This window comes from Gossypium arboreum, chromosome 2, assembly GCF_025698485.1.
Source record: "Gossypium arboreum isolate Shixiya-1 chromosome 2, ASM2569848v2, whole genome shotgun sequence".
Classification (NCBI taxonomy): Eukaryota; Viridiplantae; Streptophyta; class Magnoliopsida; order Malvales; family Malvaceae; genus Gossypium; species Gossypium arboreum.
The window spans coordinates 41,147,527-41,166,926 of record NC_069071.1 but is presented as its reverse complement, the minus strand read 5'-3'; the positions used below and the strand labels follow the sequence as shown (position 1 = coordinate 41,166,926).

The window sequence follows — 19,400 nt, the reverse complement described above, 5'->3', positions numbered from 1 at the left end:
ATGTTGCGTTGCCAGAAATGAATGACATGATTTTGATGATGTTGCTATGATGATGAAAGTTGTGTCATATGTATATGTATATGTATAAAAAAGTCGAGTCAAAGGCCCTACAACCTCTCCCCCTTATCGAAGCGTTGCCTATAATGGAATTTCATGAGATTTGTACTGAATAAGCTCCCAGTTGAAAAAAACCAAAGAGTTCAATGATAGAATAATTATAAGTATGATTAGAGATTGAGAATGAGTTGATAAGTAAAGTCAGAGCTAGATAAGTATCAGGTTGACATAAAGATTATTGGAGCTATGCACTATACTAGTTAGAGAATGAATTTACTTTGGTAAATTGAATTACTCAGGTACAATGTAACGCCCCAATTTTCGGGAATTCTGTGAATGTTGGCATAGGTTTAATTATGTTAGTGGGCCTCTAGAAAGCCCAAACTTAAGATAGAACCCGACAATTTTAGTTAATTTTTGTTCCATAAGAAAAACGGGGTGAAATTATGAAATAGGACCTATGTGAAAATTTTTGAAAATGCTATAGGCTAAATTGAAGTGGCCAAATAAATAGGAGTGCAAAATAGGAGGATTTGCATGACAAACCTCCCATTTTACATGAAGTGGCCAGCCATCATGCTGTTATAGACAAAATGTACACTTGATATCCATAATTTATGGTACAAATTGATACAAATTGATAATAGGTTAGGTAAATGTTCAATGATAATAGGTTAGGTAAATGTTCCATGATAATGGGTTAGGTAAATGTTCCATGATAATGGGTTAGGTAAATGTTTCATGATAAGAATTTCATGTCTTTTGTATTAAAGAATTAAATGGATGAAATATGAAGTTTTATTAAAAGAAAAAGGGGTGAAAAGAACAAAGTTTTGTCCATCTTTGTTCATCATAGCTGAAAGTTAGAGAAGAGAAAGGAGAGGAGAAATCTCTTGAGTATTTGGTCATTAGGAGGAGGAAAATTGAAGGTAAGTTCTTGGTACCTTGCTTCTATTTTGAGGTTCATGAGTTCTTCTTGATTCTACCTTAACTCTTGAAGTATATTTTGATTTTTTAGTTGTGTTGTGAGCATTTAGTCATGAATAAAATGAAGGAAATGGTTGTTGTTTCATGTTCTTTTGATGAAAAATAGAAGATAGGTGAAGTTGAGCCAAACAAATGAGCATGCATGTGCCTTAGATGTTAAAGGGAAAAATTGTAACATCCTGATTTTCGGGTTTATTCGCGATTTTCAATATTTTGTAAAGATTTTTAAAATTCTGTATTTGGATGTGGAATTAGTATTTTGAGTAGGTAAATGGGCTTATAGAAGGCCCATGAGTTGGCCAAAACCCAGTTGAATTTTTGGAATTTTAGACTTAGGAGTTAGGGGTTCTGGCTAAATGGCCTTAAGTGGAGTGATGGGTAAATTGCATCACAAAAAGAGCCTTGGTTAAGTGGCAAGGGTGACGCCACTAGGCTCCTAGAAAAGTGGCGTGTGGAGCTTTCGGAAGGCAAGGGATCGATTCCCTGTGTTGGCAAATAGATGCATTTATTTTTTAGTGCGGGAGGGTAAGTGTTGGAGTTCGTGGATTACGCTAAAGGAGAGTTGGATCGGTTTAAATGCTTGGATTAAGGAGGGATAAGGGAGAGATTTAAGGGATTTGGATGAGGCTAGGAGTTGGCGAATTATGGGAATTGAAGAGGGAAAAATCGGCAGGGGGCTATGTTGTTAGTATTTCGGCACTTAGGGTATTGAGTGGTGCCGTTTTTCTTCTGCTTTAACACCTTAGGGTTGTTTTTCCTCTCTTTTTTCCTCTCTAGCCGAAACTACCACCTTCCCTATTCCTCTTCTTCTATTTTTTCTTTCTTCTTCTTCAAAACTATTCATCATACCTGCTATTCATCAATACTTTTGCTGAATCCATAAAAGCCAAAATCCTGTGATCATTGCTTGTGCTGATTTCTTCAAAGCCAGGTTCTCCTATGTTCTTTTGTTTTTATTAATTTGCAATTATCTTTTCTTAATCCTAGATCTCTGACCGCAATTCTACTTCAAGGTTGTAGCCCCACATTATCATCTTCTTCATCACACAAAAGTCGAAAAACCATAGATTTGGGGGCTTATAGCCGAAACTTCAAGACTTTGAGGAATCGAGTTCTACCGTCGTTTGATAGATAAATCTACACTAGATTGCGTGGAAATCAAGTGGGAGTAAGGGGTAAGTACGTATCATCTCGAGATCTGTTTTATGTTGCAAAGTTAAGAAAAGCGAAGTCCCCGAAATTAGAGAGGTCATCGATTTGGGCATATGGCTCTAAGAGTCTTTAACGATGTTTTCTTTCGGTGACTAGAGTCTTCTTAAGCGTTGAATCTAAGGCGTGGTTCATTGGAGCAATCGGATTCGAGCTAACTATCGATTTTGGCAAAAGGTAAGGTTTCAAAGGTTTTAGGGATATGGTTCGATCATGGATAAGTAAGTTTTGGGGTTTAGTGATTATGGTTTGTAAATAAGAACTGTGCTAATAAATTGTAGGACATCGAAGGGATCTCGAAGCGATCGTCATGAATCGGTGTGTACCAACACCCTTTCTTAGTTAAATTAAGAAAGTCGAAATGCAAATTCCGGCATTTCATGGTCATGTAAGTATGTGAATGCTCTCAAGTCATAGAGGAATTGTTAGATCGACACATAAGGTGGTAAGCATGTTCGCGTGACGTTTTAGCGTATTTCGGAAAAAGAGGCTCGATGGGCCAAAATTGGGCCCAATGGGCTTACGGACCAATATGGGTAAGAGATGGGCGAATTAGCCTGTTAGGTAGATGGTGGAATCAAATTGCATAAAACTGATAAAAATTATTGAATTAGCTTGTGCAGTAGCGTAGATCACGAAATTACCCCTAAAGAGCAAAATTACCGAAATTACCCCTAAAGAGCAAAATTACCGATATACCCCTAGGGTTTTAAATTGGCTGAACTGTTTGATTGATTACTACTGTATTTTGCATGATATACATTTATTAATATCTGTTGCATGGGATTGGGGTATTAATGGAGGAAGTACTGAAAGTGGTTCATCCACGTACTGGAGGCTTTGCCTCAACTAATCGAATTTGAGTGCTGTCGCAACTGTGGTGTGTAATTTGGGTGGGTTGAGATATTCCCACATGGTGTGTAGGGCTGGTGCAGGCGGTGTAGCGGTTGGTGGGTTGAGTAGTCTCCCGGATGGGCTTGCATTCATTGTTTCTGTTGATACTCATGTTCTCGAATCGGGCCTATGGGCCATCTTGTTATGTAAAAGGGCAAAGGCCTTGCTCTGTATTCGAAAAGGGTTTGACCTCTTGTGTCTTGTTATCTGAATAGGGCTTAGGCCCAATAGGCTCGAGTGAATTGGGCTTTGGATGGGTTTCTGTATACACTGAGTTTTCCAAACTCACCCCCTTCCTCTTCCCTCCTTGCAGGTGAGCCCTAGTTGGTGGACTTGGAGCTGGGCGGGATTCAGAGTGGCCATGAAGATGGATTGCTAATTTTAAATAAGTTTAGCATTTAATTTGGATTATTTTATTTTTATTATGTTTAAAGTTGTAATAAGGCCGCTCTTTTTAATTATTTTTATTTTGGGGATTATTAAACTGGTTAGCACTAGGGTTCGTTTTATAAAAACTACTTGATTTTTAAAAGATCACGATGACGCATAAAGTTTCCATAAAGTAAATGTTTTTCCAAGGAAATAAATATTTTAAACAAACGTTTTCAACTTAAACATTTTCTTAAGACGGACATAATCAAACGATTTTCTCAAAATTATACGAGATGTTAGAGTGTGGCAATGGTGGTGTGCATGTCTAGGATTGGATCCGGAAGAGCTTGGTACTTAAGCGGTCCGACGGACTCACCTCCTCTTTTTCCCGGTTTCCTACCGGTGCACGACTTCTATTCACTTTAACCTACCTTTAAAAGTGTCTTTTACAACACCAACTCACTTTTCCAAACTAAGTAATCTGGAATGTTTTGAACGCATCAATGTGGCGATCGATCCGGTCATAACGTCCAGCCGGGTTTGAGGTGTTATATTTAGTGGTATCGAGCCTGGTTGCAACAACTCGGTACAGGATCGGGTTCAAAATCTTTTCAAAAACTTGGGCCTAAGAAGGGTATTTTTAGAAATGGTAAGTTTTTCAAGATGTTCAAGTTTTTTTCTATTTGTTAAGCGGGGTTAAATCAATCATTTTAAAATAAAAGTGTTTTCAAATAAAATCTTTTATTTTCGGTAAACAAAAACATGGTATTTGAAATTTTAAATAGACGATAAATGAGTGGCACATGAATCCCACACCAAGTCTGTAAGTATCTTTCGCTCTATATATATACTTTGTCTTGTCTTGTAAATATCATCGTAGATAGTTCGAGCCTTAGAGATAGAGCTATTGATGATGTAGTATTAGGACTACAAGATGGAACCATAGCTAAATTATGATTGCGCGAAATAACTTTAAAACTTTATCTGCTCATAAGACATTCGGTATTAAGCAAAGAAACCAAGAAACTAATGTCATAAAATTCGTAATCGATAAATCGTTATGAGTACAAGGGCTACTCGAGGAAGAGGTCGTGGTCGAGGCCGAGGTAGCACTCAAGCTGGATCGGCGTCATTTGAACACGTGCCGGTGGCGGGTACGCCCACCACCGATTAATGAAAATGGGCCGTATGACCGGCCGCAGGGATGACGCTTTGTCTCGTGCCATGTTGAGGGTTTTGGAAAGGGTGGCGGAGCTAACGTCGGACCCATGAATAAGGGGTCCATTTCGAACGACTTGAACCAACTGAGTGAGATTTTAGGGCGTATCTGGAGTGGCCCCAAATGTGGTAATCTTGGTTGGAAGCCACAGAGCGGATCATGGACGACCGGACCGCTCGGAGAGCGAAGTTGAAAGGGCGATGTCGTTCTTTGCGGGATGAAGCGTGTCGATGGTGGATTCTTGTGAGAGAAGGTACCCAGCTAAGAGGGTAACATGGGAGCTGTTCAAATGCAGACCTTTAAGGCGAAATATGTTGGAGCTAGCTATGTAGATGCACGCAGAAGGAGTTCTGAATCGACTCGTGGAAATAAGACCATTCTTGAATATGAGGCGAAGTTTCTACGATTGAGTCGGTATGCTAATGGCATCGTTCCATTGAATATGAGCGCAGCGTACATTTTGAGGATGGCCTTAGAAATGAGTTAAGGGTGCTCATAGCTCCGCAGAGGGAGCGAGATTTCACTTTGCCTTGGTAGAGAAGGCTAAGATAGTGAGGAAGTGAAGCAAACCGAACGGAGGAATCGTGATAAGGATCGGAATCGGTTCAGGAGGGATCTTTGGACCGGTGGTCTTTGTAATCGAAATGTTAAGAGAGCTAGGATGGGGAACCGGTTCGGCGATTCCGGTGAACACAGTAGACCGCAAGCTTGTGGAGATTGCGCGAAATGCATCAAGGAGAGTCTTGGAAGCGTTAAGGGCTTGTTTTCGTTGTGGGTCTAAGGAGCATAGGATTAAGGATTGTCCTAGGAGGCCACTCCACTCAAGTGGCGAACAAGGGGCGAGCGACCGCTCAACTCAGAGGGATGGACCACCGCGCCAAGAGGTCGTGGACAAGGTCAGCGGAGGTAATGGCCGTGGACGTGGGGCACCCGGCGGGGTATTGGTAACGCGGATGCTCGTCGGCCAGCTTTGGTGTATCTTTGCTCGTCACCGCTGAGGAGGGTGACGCTTTTGATGTCATAACTGTGCGTTTTTATCTATGGTGTACCTTATCTTTTCTCGATTGATGTGGGATCAACCCATTCGTATGTGGCATATAACATTTACGGCACCGGGCGTGCACTTCGAGGAGACCGTATGTGGGGTGTCGTGATAAGTCCTTTAGGTCATTCGGTTAAGGTAGAGAAACTCTTCAAGGAGGTGCCTTTGGAGATTCAAGGCAAGGTTTTCTGTGGGGATTTGATGGAGTTACCATTTGAAGAATTCGATCGATCCTAGGGATGGATTGGTTGACCAAGCATAAGGCAACTTTGGATTGTGCAACTAAGAGGATGGTGTTAAGAATCACAATGATGAAGAGGTTATGATCATTGGAGAACGAAGGATTACTTATCCAATGTAGTATCGGCGTTGAGGGTGAGAAACTGATGCGCAAGGGATGCGAGGCATATTTGGCTTTGGTAAGTCAAGCTGAAACTGAGGATCTAACTGTGGAGACCATCAGAACTGTTAGGGAATTCGGGATGTTTTCCGGAAGAGCTTCTGGATTACCTCCCAATCGGAAGTTGAGTTTGGAATCGATTTGTTACCGAGGGACGACTCCGGTCTCTATTGCACCCTATAGGATGGCAATCAAGGAGTTGGTGGGCGAAGGCTCAAATTCAAGAGCTATTAGATAGAGGCTTCATTAGGCCTAGTGTGTCTCCTTGGGGAGCACCCCATGTTTGTAAAGAAGAAGGACGGAACGATGCGCATGTGCATCGATTATCGCCAGATTGAACAAACGACGATTAAGAATAAGTATCCACTACCAAGGATTGATGACTGTTCGATCAATTTAGGGAGCTTCGTATTCTCCAAAATCGATCTTCGCTCGGATACCATCACTAAGGGTAAAAGAAGGGATATTCATAAGACAAGATTTGAACTCGATATGGACATTATGAGTTTGTGGTCATGCCGTTTGGGCTAACGAACGCACCTGCAGCTTTTATGGATCTAATGAATCGAGTATTCCAACCTTACTTGGATCGGTTTGTAGTCGTCTTTATCGACGATATCTTGGTATACTCAAGCGGATGCGAAGCATGATGAGCATCTCCGTATTGTCTTTGCAAGTGTTAAGGAGAAGGAGCTCTATGCGAAATTTAGCAAGTGTGAATTACGGTTGAAAGAGGTAACCTTCCTAGGGCATGTGGTCTCTGCCGGGGATTAAGGTGGATCCTCGTAAAATTGAAGCTATTCGGAATGGAAGCCACCTAGGTCGATGATCGAAATTCGGAGTTTCCTAGGGTTGGCGGGTTACTACTGAAAGGTTTGTGGAGGGTTTCTCGGTGATGGCGGTGCCTTGACAAAACTCATAAGGAAAGGAGTACCATTTGTTTGGACCGAAAAACAAAAAGCTTTTGATCGGTTGAAAAGGTATTGACCAAAGCGCCAAGATTGATTCAACCGGTGTCCGGGAAGGACTTCACCGTATATAGCGATGCGTCGCATGTGGGGTTAGGTTGCGTCTCGATGCAAGAGGGCAAGGTGGTCGCTATGCATCACGACGACTTAAGGCTCATGAGGTGAATTACCCTACGCATGATTTGGAGCTAGCAATGGTGATTTTTGCGTTAAAAATTTGGAGACATTACTTATATGGGGAGAAGTGCATCATATACAGATCATAAGAGCTTAAAGTATTTGTTGACTCGAAGGAGTTGAACCTTAGGCAACGAAGGTGGGTGGAGTTGCTTAAAGACTACGATCGTTCGATAGAGTACCACCCAGAAAGGCTAATGTGGTGGCGGATGCATTGAGTCGAAGGGTTGTTACGGATTTGAGAGCCTTGTTCGCACGATTAAGTCTATTCGATGATGGAAGCTTGTTGGCGAATCGCAAGTAAGGCCTACTTGGACCGAACAGATTAAGGAAAAAGCAGTTGAAGGATGATTCATTAGCTCTTGGTTCCGACAAGTTAAGAGTGGTGAGAACGAGGATTTTGGGTTGAACAGTGAAGGAGTTCGTGTTTTCGTGGAAGGGTTTGTATTCCAAAGGATCCTGAATTGAGGCGTTAATTCTAAAAGAGGCTCATGGTGGACTCGTGCCATGCATCTGGAGGGAATAAGTTATCCGAGACTTGCGAGAGGTGTCTTGGTGGCGGGATTAAAACGAGAGGTGATTGAATTTGTTGGGAAATGTCGGACGTGCGGCGGGTTAAGGTGAGCACCAACTGCCGTCGGGATTACTACAACCAAGTGAAAATTCCACTATGGAAGTGGGAAAGAGTAACAATGGACTTTGTGAGTGGGTTACCTTTGACACCCACCAAGAAAGATTCGGTGTGGGTAGTTGTGGATAGGTTAACAAAATCGCTCATTTCATACCGCTCGTCACCGACTACTCACTACAAAAGTTGGCTAAGCTATATGTGGCGGAGGTAGTGCGATTGCATGGGGTGCCAGTGTCAATAATCTCGATCGAGACCCTAGGTTTACGCCTCGGTTTTGGCGGAAGTTGCAAGAAGCGTTGGGAACACGATTGGATTTTAGCACTTTTCACCCACGCATGATGGACGGTCGAAAAGGGTTATTCGTGTTCGGAAGATATGTTGAGAGGTTGTATCATCGATTTTTGTGGAAGTTGGGAGGACTACTTACCATTGGCGGAGTTTATGTACAATAACAGACTATCAAGCAAGTATTCAGATGGCACCATATGAAGCGCTTTATGGGCGAAGATGTCGTGACGCCGACGTGTTGGACGAGTTGGGTGAACGACGAGTGCTTGGACCGGAATTGGTGGCGGAACATCGAAAGCAAGGTTAAGTCGATAAGGGGTCGATTAAAGGAGGCGTCGATAGAGAAGTCGATGCGGATTTGAAGCGTAAAGAGATTGAGTTCGCTGTGGGGGATATGGTTTTCTTGAAGGTATCCCCTTGGAAGAAAATTTTGAGATTTGGTAAGAAGGGTAAGCTGAGCCCACGGTTTATTGGGCCTTACCGAGTTGTTAAGCGGGTTGGACCAAGGCTTATCGCCTAGAGTTGCCACCATAACTGCATCGTATCCACGACGTTTTTCATGTATCCATGTTGAGGCGGTATCGATCGACCCAACTCATATCATACCGATTCTTTGAAATTGAAGTACAGCCAGATTTAACCTTCGAAGAGGAACCTGTGCAAATACTTGATCGTGACGTCAAGATGTTGAGAAGGAAATCAATTCCACTAGTGAAAGTACTTTGGAGAAACCATGGCAAGGAGGAAGCTACCTGGGAGACTGAGGAGGCTATGCAGCAACAATACCCTCAACTGTTCTGATAAGGTAAAATTTCGAGGTCGAAATTTCTTTAAGGAGGGTAGAGTTGTAACATCCTGATTTTCGAGTTTATTCGCGATTTTCAATATTTTGTAAAGATTTTAAAATTCTGTATTTGGATGTGGAATTAGTATTTTGAGTAGGTAAATGGGCTTATAGAAGGCCCATGAGTTGGCCAAAACCCAGTTGAATTTTTGGAATTTTAGACTTAGGAGTTAGGGGTTCTGGCTAAGTGGCCTTAAGTGGAGTGATGGGTAAATTGCATCACAAAAGAGCCTTGGTTAAGTGGCAAGGGTGACGCCACTAGGCTCCTAGAAAAGTGGCGTGTGGAGCTTTGAAGGCAAGGGATCGATTCCTGTGTTGGCAAATAGATGCATTTATTTTTTAGTGCGGGAGGGTAAGTGTTGGAGTTCGTGGATTCGCTAAAGGAGAGTTGGATCGGTTTAAATGCTTGGATTAAGGAGGGATAAGGGAGAGATTTAAGGATTTGGATGAGGCTAGGAGTTGGCGAATTATGGGAATTGAAGAGGGAAAAATCGGCGGGGGCTATGTTGTTAGTATTTCGGCACTTAGGGTATTGAGTGGTGCCATTTTCTTCCGCTTTAACACCTTAGGGTTGTTTTTCCTCTCTTTTTCCTCTCTAGCCGAAATTACCACCTTCCCTATTCCTCTTCTTCTATTTTTCTTTCTTCTTCTTCAAAACTATTCATCATACCTGCTATTCATCAATACTTTTGCGAATCCATAAAAGCCAAATCCGTGATCATTGCTTGTGCCGATTTATTCAAAGCCGTGTTCTCCTATGTTCTTTTGTTTTTATTAATTTGCAATTATCTTTTCTTAATCCTAGATCTCGACCGCAATTCTACTTCAAGGTTGTAGCCCCACATTATCATCTTCTTCATCACACAAAAGCGAAAAACCATAGATTTGGGGGCTTATAGCGAAACTTCAAGACTTTGGGGAATCGAGTTCTACCGTCGTTTGATAGATAAATCTACACTAGATTGCGTGGAAATCAAGTGGGAGTAAGGGGTAAGTACGTATCATCTCGATCTGTTCTTATGTTGCAAAGTTAAGAAAAGTCAAGTCCCTAAAATTAGGGAGGTGTCGATTTGGGCATATGGCTCTAAGAGTCTTTAGCTGATGTTTTCTTTCGGTGACTAGAGTCTTCTTAAGCGTTGAATCTAAGGCGTGGTTCATTGGAGCAATCGGATTCGAGCTAACTATCGATTTTGGCAAAAGGTAAGGTTTCAAAGGTTTTAGGGATATGGTTCGATCATGGATAAGTAAGTTTTGGGGTTTAGTGATTATGGTTTGTAAATAAGAACTGTGCTAATAAATTGTAGGACATCGAAAGGGATCTCGAAAGCGATGTCATGAATCGGTGTGTATCAACACCCTTTCTTAGTTCAATTCGGCAAAAGCCGAAATGCCGAAATTCCGGCATTTCATGGTCATGTAAGTATGTGAATGCTCTCAAGTCATAGAGGAATTGTTAGATCTGGCACCGCAAGGTGGTAAGCACGTTCGCGTGACGTTTTAGCGTATTTCGGAAAAAGGGGCTCGATGGGCCAAAACTGGGCCCAATGGGCTTACGGACCAATATGGGTAAGAGATGGGCGAATTAGCCTGTTAGGTAGATGGTGGAATCAAATTGCATAAAACTGATAAAAATTACTGAATTAGCTTGTGCAGTAGCGTAGATCACGAAATTACCCCTAAAGAGCAAAATTACCGAAATTACCCCTAAAGAGCAAAATTACCGATATACCCCTAGGGTTTTAAATTGGCTGAACTGCTTGATTGATTACTACTGTATTTTGCATGATATACATTTATTAATATCTGTTGCATGGGATTGGGGTATTAATGGAGGAAGTACTGAAAGTGGTTCATCCACGTACTGGAGGCTTTGCCTCAACTGACTGAAATTTGAGCAGCGTTGCTGCAACTGTGGTGTGTAGGGCTGGGTGGGTTGAGATATTCCCCACATGGTGTGTAGGGCTGGTACGGGGCAGTGTAGCGGTTGGTGGGTTGAGTAGTCTCCCGGATGGGCTTGCATTCATTGTTTCATTGATACTCATGTTCTTTGAGCGGGCCTATGGGCCACACTGTTATGTAAAAGGGCTAAGGCCTTGCTCTTGTGATCAAAAGGGCTTGACCATCGTGTCTTGTTATCTGAATAGGGCTTAGGCCCAATGGGCTCGAGCTGAATTGGGCTTTGGATGGGTTTCAGATACACCGAGTTTTCCAAACTCACCCCTTCCTCTTCCCTCCTTGCGGGTGAGCCCTAGTTGGTGGACTTGGAGTCAAGGGATTCAGAGTGGCCATGAAGATGGATTGCTAATTTTAAATAAGTTTAGCATTTAATTTGGATTATTTTATTTTATTATGTTTAAAGTTGTAATAAGGCCGCTCTTTTTAATTATTTTTATTTTGGGGATTATTAAACTGGTTAGCACTAGGGTTCATTTTATAAAAACTACTTGATTTTTAGAAGATCACGATGACACGCAAAGTTTCCGCAAAGTAAATGTTTTTCCAAGGAAATAAATATTTTAAACAAACGTTTTCAACTTAAACATTTTCTTAAGACGGACATAATCAAACGATTTTCTCAAAATTATACGAGATGTTAGAGTGTGGCAATGGTGGTGTGCATGTCTAGGATTGGATCCGGGAAGAGCTTGGTACTTAAGCAGTCCGACGGACTCACCTCCTCTTTTTCCTGGTTTCCTACCTGGTGCACAGCTTCTATTCACTTTAACCTACCTTTAAAAGTGTCTTTTACAACACCAACTCAGCTTTTCCAAACTAAGTAATACGGAATGTTTTGAACGCATCAATGTGGCGCATCAGATCCGGTCATAACGTCCAGGCCGGGTTTAGGGTGTTACAAAAATCAGCTAACATGTTGTGCTTTAAAATGATGAAATAGAGATTATAATAAAGTAAAATCATAGATATGTGATGATTGATTGGTGATATACATGTTTAAATAACATGCATGCAAGGTATGTGTGAAAGAGTGATTTGGTAATAAATCTGCTTGGGATAGCAGCAGTAACGTGACTTTGGAAAATCACCATAAATTGTGAGAGATGAATTAGAAGCTGAATAAATTATGTAATTAAATCTTATTGAGTCTAGTTTCTAATGACATAAACAAGAACATATTTTGAATTCTGTACAATGAGAAATTTGATTCGTAATGAAGAGTGGTCAGATTAGTCAAACAGTGAAATATGGGAAACTTTGAGAAAAATCTGGTATTTATTGGATAAACCAAAAATTCTGAAAATTTTATGGATAGAAGATATATGAGTCTATTTTCAGGGAAAATTAACGGCACTTGATTTGGAGTTTCGTAGCTCCAGTTATAAATGATTTAGTGACTGTTGCTCAGGAAGATAGCTTGCAGTGAAATTATGATTATGTGGTAAACATTAACAAAAATTTGTTAATGAGTTGCTTATTGATTTCTTATAAGCTTACTATGATCTGTAGGTGTGGTTGGCGAATATTGTAAGGGGTTAATCGTAGTTCGTATTTGAATAGTTAGATTAACGTGTTAGTAATCCAATTTGTAGGCGCTTCGTGTGTGGATCTCAATCGATATCGTCGCAAATGTGTTTATAACGACACCCTCTCATAGACTAGATTGGCAAAAGCGAAAAGCGAAATGCCGAAAAGTCGGTATTTTGGGAATTTATGATGTCTGAATGCTCGTAAAATAGTTGGGTTTGTATATTTGGTAACCTAAAGTAATAAACCGCTGCGATGCTGATTTAAGTAAATTTTGATAATTTGGGCTTAATGGGCCAAAGATCGGGTTCATGGGCCAACGGGCCCAATTCAATAAGTATCTTGTGAAAGTGTTCGATAGTACGTAAATAGTTAGGATATGCATGAAAACGCTAAAAGTAGCTAAATTACTATAATACCCTATGTATGAAAAATTATTTTTATACCCCTAAGTGTAAAATTACCGTTATACCCCTAGGGTTAATTTTGACCGAAAAGCATGACGATCGATTACGTATGATGTATGCCATGATTATATATCTGTTGCATGGGGACATGGGTTATATTATGGAGGAAGCGTTCTGGTGGCTATGCCACAAATATCTGATCTAGTGGCTCTGCCACAAATATCTGATCTGGTGGCTCTGCCACATATATCTGTTCTGGTGGCTCTGCCACGATTATCTGTATCTAGTGACTCTGTCACATTATCTGTTCTGGCAGCCATGCTGCAAATTCTATGGTGTGTAGCGGTTGGGTGGGTCGAGTTGTCTCCCCACACGGTGTAAGGTTGGTACGGGGGTGTATACGGTTGGATATGGTTGGGTTTCTGCATAAACATGTAATATCTGTTCTGTTCTGCTATGGGCCTATGGGCTTTATTCTGAATTCTGTTCTGGGCTAAGGCCAACTTATTCTATTTCTGTGGTTTGAGCTGATATAGGCTATGGTTGGGTTAATTTACACACTGAGTTTCCCCAAACTCACCCCTTTTATTTTCATCCACGCAGGTAATCCCCAACCATAGTGGGCTTGGAGCTGTGAGGGAATTCGGAGTGGCCACCCGTTCTGAAAGTTTGATTTTCTTCTGGTGAACTGGACATCCTTTTATTTACGTTTGAAGTTTTGGGTTTTTAAATGTAATAAGGCCGCTTAATTATTTTTGATGGTTTTAATATGTATTACTAAGATAGGTAATACTTATTTTAACTGTTGAAATTAGATAGCTTTAGGGCACGTTTTCAAAAACAACAGTTGATTTCAAAATAACACGACAACAAGCAAAGCTTCCGCAATGAAAGTATTTTCCAAAATTAATCACTTTTCCTAAAAATGACTTAATCAAATCGGTTTCTTAGAAATATCCATGACGTTAAGGTGTGGCAATGGCGATATGCATGTCTAAGATTGGATCCGAAGGGAGCTTGGTACTTAAGCAGTCCGATGGACTCACCACCTGTTTTCCGGTTTCTTACCTGGTGCACAGCTTCCGTTCGCTTTAACCCTTAATGAATTAATCTTTTGAACATCAAGTACGATTTTCTGGACTTAGAATGGAAATTTTTTTTTTTACGTTTTTGATGTGGCATGCCGGATCCAGCCATAACTTCTGGGCCGGGTTTGGGGTGCTACATACAAGGTCGAGAAAAGTGTAAATCAAAATTTATTTAGAACTGGTCTTCTTTAGTGAAAGGTCTAACATGAAATTTGTGATGGCAGAACTAGTTGTGGGAAATGATATTTGAAATGTGTAATATCTGAGTGTGACAGTTACGGCTGAACAGATTTAACAGTTTCTTCTGAGATGTTCTATGTATTTATCCATTCTCAGAAAAATTTCTATGGCTGTTGTTTGAAGAAATTCTTGTTATATGGGAATGTTTTCTAATCCTGGTGTTAGATAGAAGCATTGATAGTCTGACTGATTAATAATTTGTATTGTTGTATTTCCTCGAGCATTTTATTACATTTCATCTAATAAGAATTGATGAGAGGATATTTATGATATTATGATATTGTTTCTTCTACTTGATGCTCCATTTGATATATATGTATGGGAAGATACATTGTTCTTGTTATATTTGATTCCAGTGGGATTAAATGATGTTTTCTTCTGGACTTCTTTTCTCTGAGGAATTTTCGAGATCTTCCATATTTTTCTATGAGTTTGGTTTTCGATTTTCTGGCATAGTATCTATCTTGGATTTCTTTATTCGGTTTTCTTGTTATCTTTAATCCATAATTTGTCAATTATGACTTATGTTCGAAGTGCATTCTTCAGCTCATGATAATCATGGCAAGCATGACTATACTTCCGATTTGATCTTGGTAATGTGGTGATTTTAGTATTGGAATTTCTCAAATTTTCATGTAAGGATTTGACAACAGTAAAGGCATAAGTGATAAAAGCGCGAGTTTCAATCGGTATGGTGGATTACTTCTATCAAGTAAGTCAATTATAATTAATGACTTCAATTGAGATATTTTGGTTACTTAAGCTAATGTAATTGAGATGGTTTTGATTAGCGTAAGTGTAACGCCCCAATTTTTGGGAATCCTGTGAATGTTGGCATAGGTTTAATTATGTTAGTGGGCCTCTAGAAGGCCCAAGCATAAGATAGAACCCAGTAATTTTAGTTAATTTTTGTTCCATAAGAAAAAGGGAGTGAAATTATGAAATAGGACCTATGTGAAAATGTTTGAAAATGCTATAGGCTAAATTGAAGTGGCCAAATAAATAGGAGTGCAAAATAGGAGGATTTGTATGACAAACCTCCCATTTTACATGAAGTGGCCAGCCATCATGTTGTTGTAGACAAAATGTGCACTTGATATCCATAATTTATGGTACAAATTGATACAAATTGATAATAGGTTAGGTAAATATTCCATGATAATAGGTTAGGTAAATGTTCCATGATAATGGGTTAGGTAAATGTTTCATGATAATGGGTTAGGTAAATGTTTCATGATAAGAATTTCATGTCTTTTGTATTAAAGAATTAAATGGATAAAATATGAAGTTTTATTAAAAGAAAAAGGGGTGAAAAGAACAATGTAACACCCCAAACCCGAGACCATCGCCGGTGTCGGACCCGAGGGTTAACAAACCAAGTTCACATGTTTTTGCCCACCAATTTGACATTTCCAGTCAGGCTGGAAAACTGCGTCACTGTCGCCTTAAAAATCATATCTCGAGTTTCAAAACTCGGAAACTGGTTTCGTAAATTTTCCCTGAATTTAGACTCATATATACATCCATGGATTTATTTCTAGGATTTTTGGTCGGGCCAATTGGTACAGTTTATTAGTTAAAGTTACCCAAGTTACAGGGATCGACTGCTCTGACCTTCGCGCGGTATAACTTGAATATCTCTCTGCACAGGGCTTTAATGCTGGTGTCGTTTGTTTCTAATGAAACTAGACTCAAAATGGAATCTGTACATATAAGGTATATCTCCTAATTCTTTTGGATAATTTATAGTGAATTTTAAAGTTGCGACAGGGAACCCAGAAACCATTCTGGCCCTGTCTCACAATAGCTTTAATATCTCTTAACCTGTAACTCCTATGACCGTTTCGTTTCTTCCATATGAAAATAGACTCATCAAGGTTCATTTACATAGCTTATTCACTATTTGATTCCATTCCTATGAATTATGGTGATTTTTCACATTCACGCCACTGCAGCTGGCAGCATCTGTTTTAAGGTAGGACTTACCTATTTGGTAGTCTCCATGATTCAACTAATCTTGCCATACATAGGTTCATATATGATCATTTTAACCATGCCAATGGCTGATCATATGACCAACATTCCATTTCCAAACCATAGCCACATCATGACCCCAAATATATATACATACAACCCACAATAAGTCTAAGTTCATGCTCCCTTTTCGAGCCATTTTCGCATGGCCATACAAACTTACATTACAACGTATTTAACAAACAAGAGGTAGTCCTATACATGCCATCTCAAGTTCAACCAAAATTTATACCAAAATGGAGGCTTGATAGTGTGGATGACTTGACTTCAACGATCCCAAATCCGATTGCCTCGGCGAAATCTAGAAAACTAAGAGCCAAAGCAACGGGTAAGCATTTTTATGCTTAGTAAGTCTCAAGGAATATAATGAACTATAATTTACAGCAATACATTCACATAGCCAAATGCATCATTTCATTAATACACATTCTTACTTCATACTTCATCATTGTATAAGTTCGCAAAGCATCAATCAATTCAATAACTGAAATTCATTAGTCGATTGAGCGAATGTTGCTCAAACACGTCGACTTTCCAATGCACATATAACGTACCTTATCCTTTGGGCTGTCCGAGTGTACTAATTAAATTCATTTCAGCAACCAACACTCACCTCCAGCCCAAGATTCTTGAATATAACCGGATATGATCACGTGCACAAATGCCTTGGTCTTAGCCCGGATAGAATAACTTCATACGAATGCCTTGGGCCTTAGCCCGGATATAACCACTAGCACAATTGCCTTGGTCTTAACCGGATATAATTTCAGCATAATTGTCTTGGGCTTAGCCGGATATCATTCAATTTCTCATGCACACATACATCAATAATCATTGGACATACATATTTCATTTTCGTTACTAAGGCTCAAACACAATTAATATCATTAGCATATTCGCCTTGGGACTTAGCCCGGTGGAATTCAAATACTCATACACACATAATCAATAATCATACACATCCATATTTCATCTCACATAATTCAAGTAAGGTCACTTCTTGAGGACTTACCTCGGATGTTGTCGAACGGCTTTTTCGGCTATTCGATCACCTTTTCCTTCCCTTGTCCAATTGTGGCCCTCTTAGCTCTTGAGCTAATTCAAACAAATTCAATTTATTAAAACCTCATTGTGCTTGCTTATGGCGAATATGACAAGGATTTTAAATGGTCATATGGCCACTCTTTAGCTTGAATACACAATGGTCATGCACATTTTATACTACATCAAGCAATTCAATACAATTTATTTGAGCATCAAGGAAATGCTAAGGCCTTCAATAGGCTACCCAAGGCGAATATTCATGTACATGTTGAGGTCAATTTTGCACTTAATACCTCACAAAACAGCATGCAATCTACTAATTTATGCTTTGCACATTGTGGCCCAAAACTTATAATATAGCATCAAGCACTTATATGTGTGCTAGGCGAATTGTGCTTGCAATTTCACAAGCATTCTTCCACATTTTCTTCTTTAAATCAATATATTCATCACTTAGTTCATAACCAAACATAATGTGCAATCATATATATGCATATATGAGCATGGCCGAATTTTCAAGGTGTCCATAGCCATCCAAAACACAAACTTTTAACTAACATGCAAGAAGCATGAATCATGCTCAAGAATGCATCATGGCCAAGTATGACAATCATGCTCCTTTTCAACTTTAATCATGATAAAACAAAGAAAACTCAAAATCTTACTCATGAGTAGAAAATCCATCATTGCATGCATCATCATCAAGCTTCACACTTAGCATGCAATGGCTTTATCACTATAACAACTTTGGCCAAATACCATTTCCATGGCATACCAAAGATTTGAGCCATGGCTAACATGCACATCAAGTTAGCAACCAAAACATGCATGAAACTCCCAACACAACCTCATACATACCTTAATCTTGATGCAAACTTAGCCAAATCTCCTTCTAGATCTCTTCCAAACCAAGCATGAAGCAAAATCCTCCTTCTTCCTTAGTTTTGGCTCAAAGAAAGGATGAACAAAATTTTTTCTTTCCTTCTCTACAACTCACGGCAATGGGGTATGCCACTCTCTCACACACATTTTTTTTCATTCTTTTCTTACCCATGCTTATTTGTTTACTATTTCTCCCTAATGCCCAACAAAACATGTTTCATGACATGTTTGACCCATATTCTTTGTCATGGCGGCCATTACTTGTAGAAAGGGGAATTTGACATGCAAGTCCATTATTTTGCATGCATGCTTTAATTAGTCATCACCTATTTCCCTATCGTACTTTCAAAGTTCACTACTAAGTCCTTTCTTATAATTTAGCACCTAATTAATAAAAATCGAGACACGAAATATTTACGCATACCAATTCCACATACAATAAGTACGGAATATAACACTTAATTATTCTTGTGACTCGGTTTCGTGGTCCCGAAACCACTCTCCGACTAGGGTCACATTCGGGGTGTCACAAACAAAGTTTTGTCCATCTTTGTTCATCATAGCTAAAAGTTAGAGAAGAGAAAGGAGAGGAGAAAGCTCTTGAGTATTCGGTCATTAGGAGGAGGAAAATTGAAGGTAAGTTCTTGGTACCTTGCTTCTATTTTGAGGTTCATGAGTTCTTCTTGATTCTACCTTAACTCTAGAAGTATATTTTGATTTTTAGTTGTGTTGTGAGCATTTGGTCATGAATTAAAATGAAGGAAATGGTTGTTGTTTCATGTTCTTTTGATGAAAAATGGAAGATATGTGAAGTTGAGCCAAACAAATGAGCATGCATGTGCCTTAGATGCTAAAGGGAAAAATCGGCTAACATGTTGTGCTTTAAAATGATGAAATGGAGATTATGCTTAAGTAAAAATCATAGATATGTGATGATTGATTGGTGATATACATGTTTAAATAACATGCATGCAAGATAGGTGTATGAAAGAGTGATTTGGTAATAAATCTGCTTGAGACAGCAGCAGTAACGTGACTTTGGAAAATCACCATAAATTGTGGGAGATGAATTAGAAGCTGAATAAATTATGTAATTAAATCTTATTGAGTCTAGTTTTTAATAAAATAAACAAC

General features: G+C 39.6%; 1 long non-coding RNA gene across 1 annotated transcript; it reads left to right on the top strand.

Annotated features, from left to right (window-relative positions):
• The first annotated feature begins 792 nt into the window (after nt 1-792).
• Nucleotides 793-13,871, top strand: LOC128283525 (uncharacterized). Its single transcript, XR_008273888.1, has 2 exons — nt 793-986; nt 13,582-13,871. It is a non-coding gene; the product is annotated as an uncharacterized LOC128283525 (long non-coding RNA).
• Nucleotides 13,872-19,400: the final 5,529 nt, after the last annotated feature.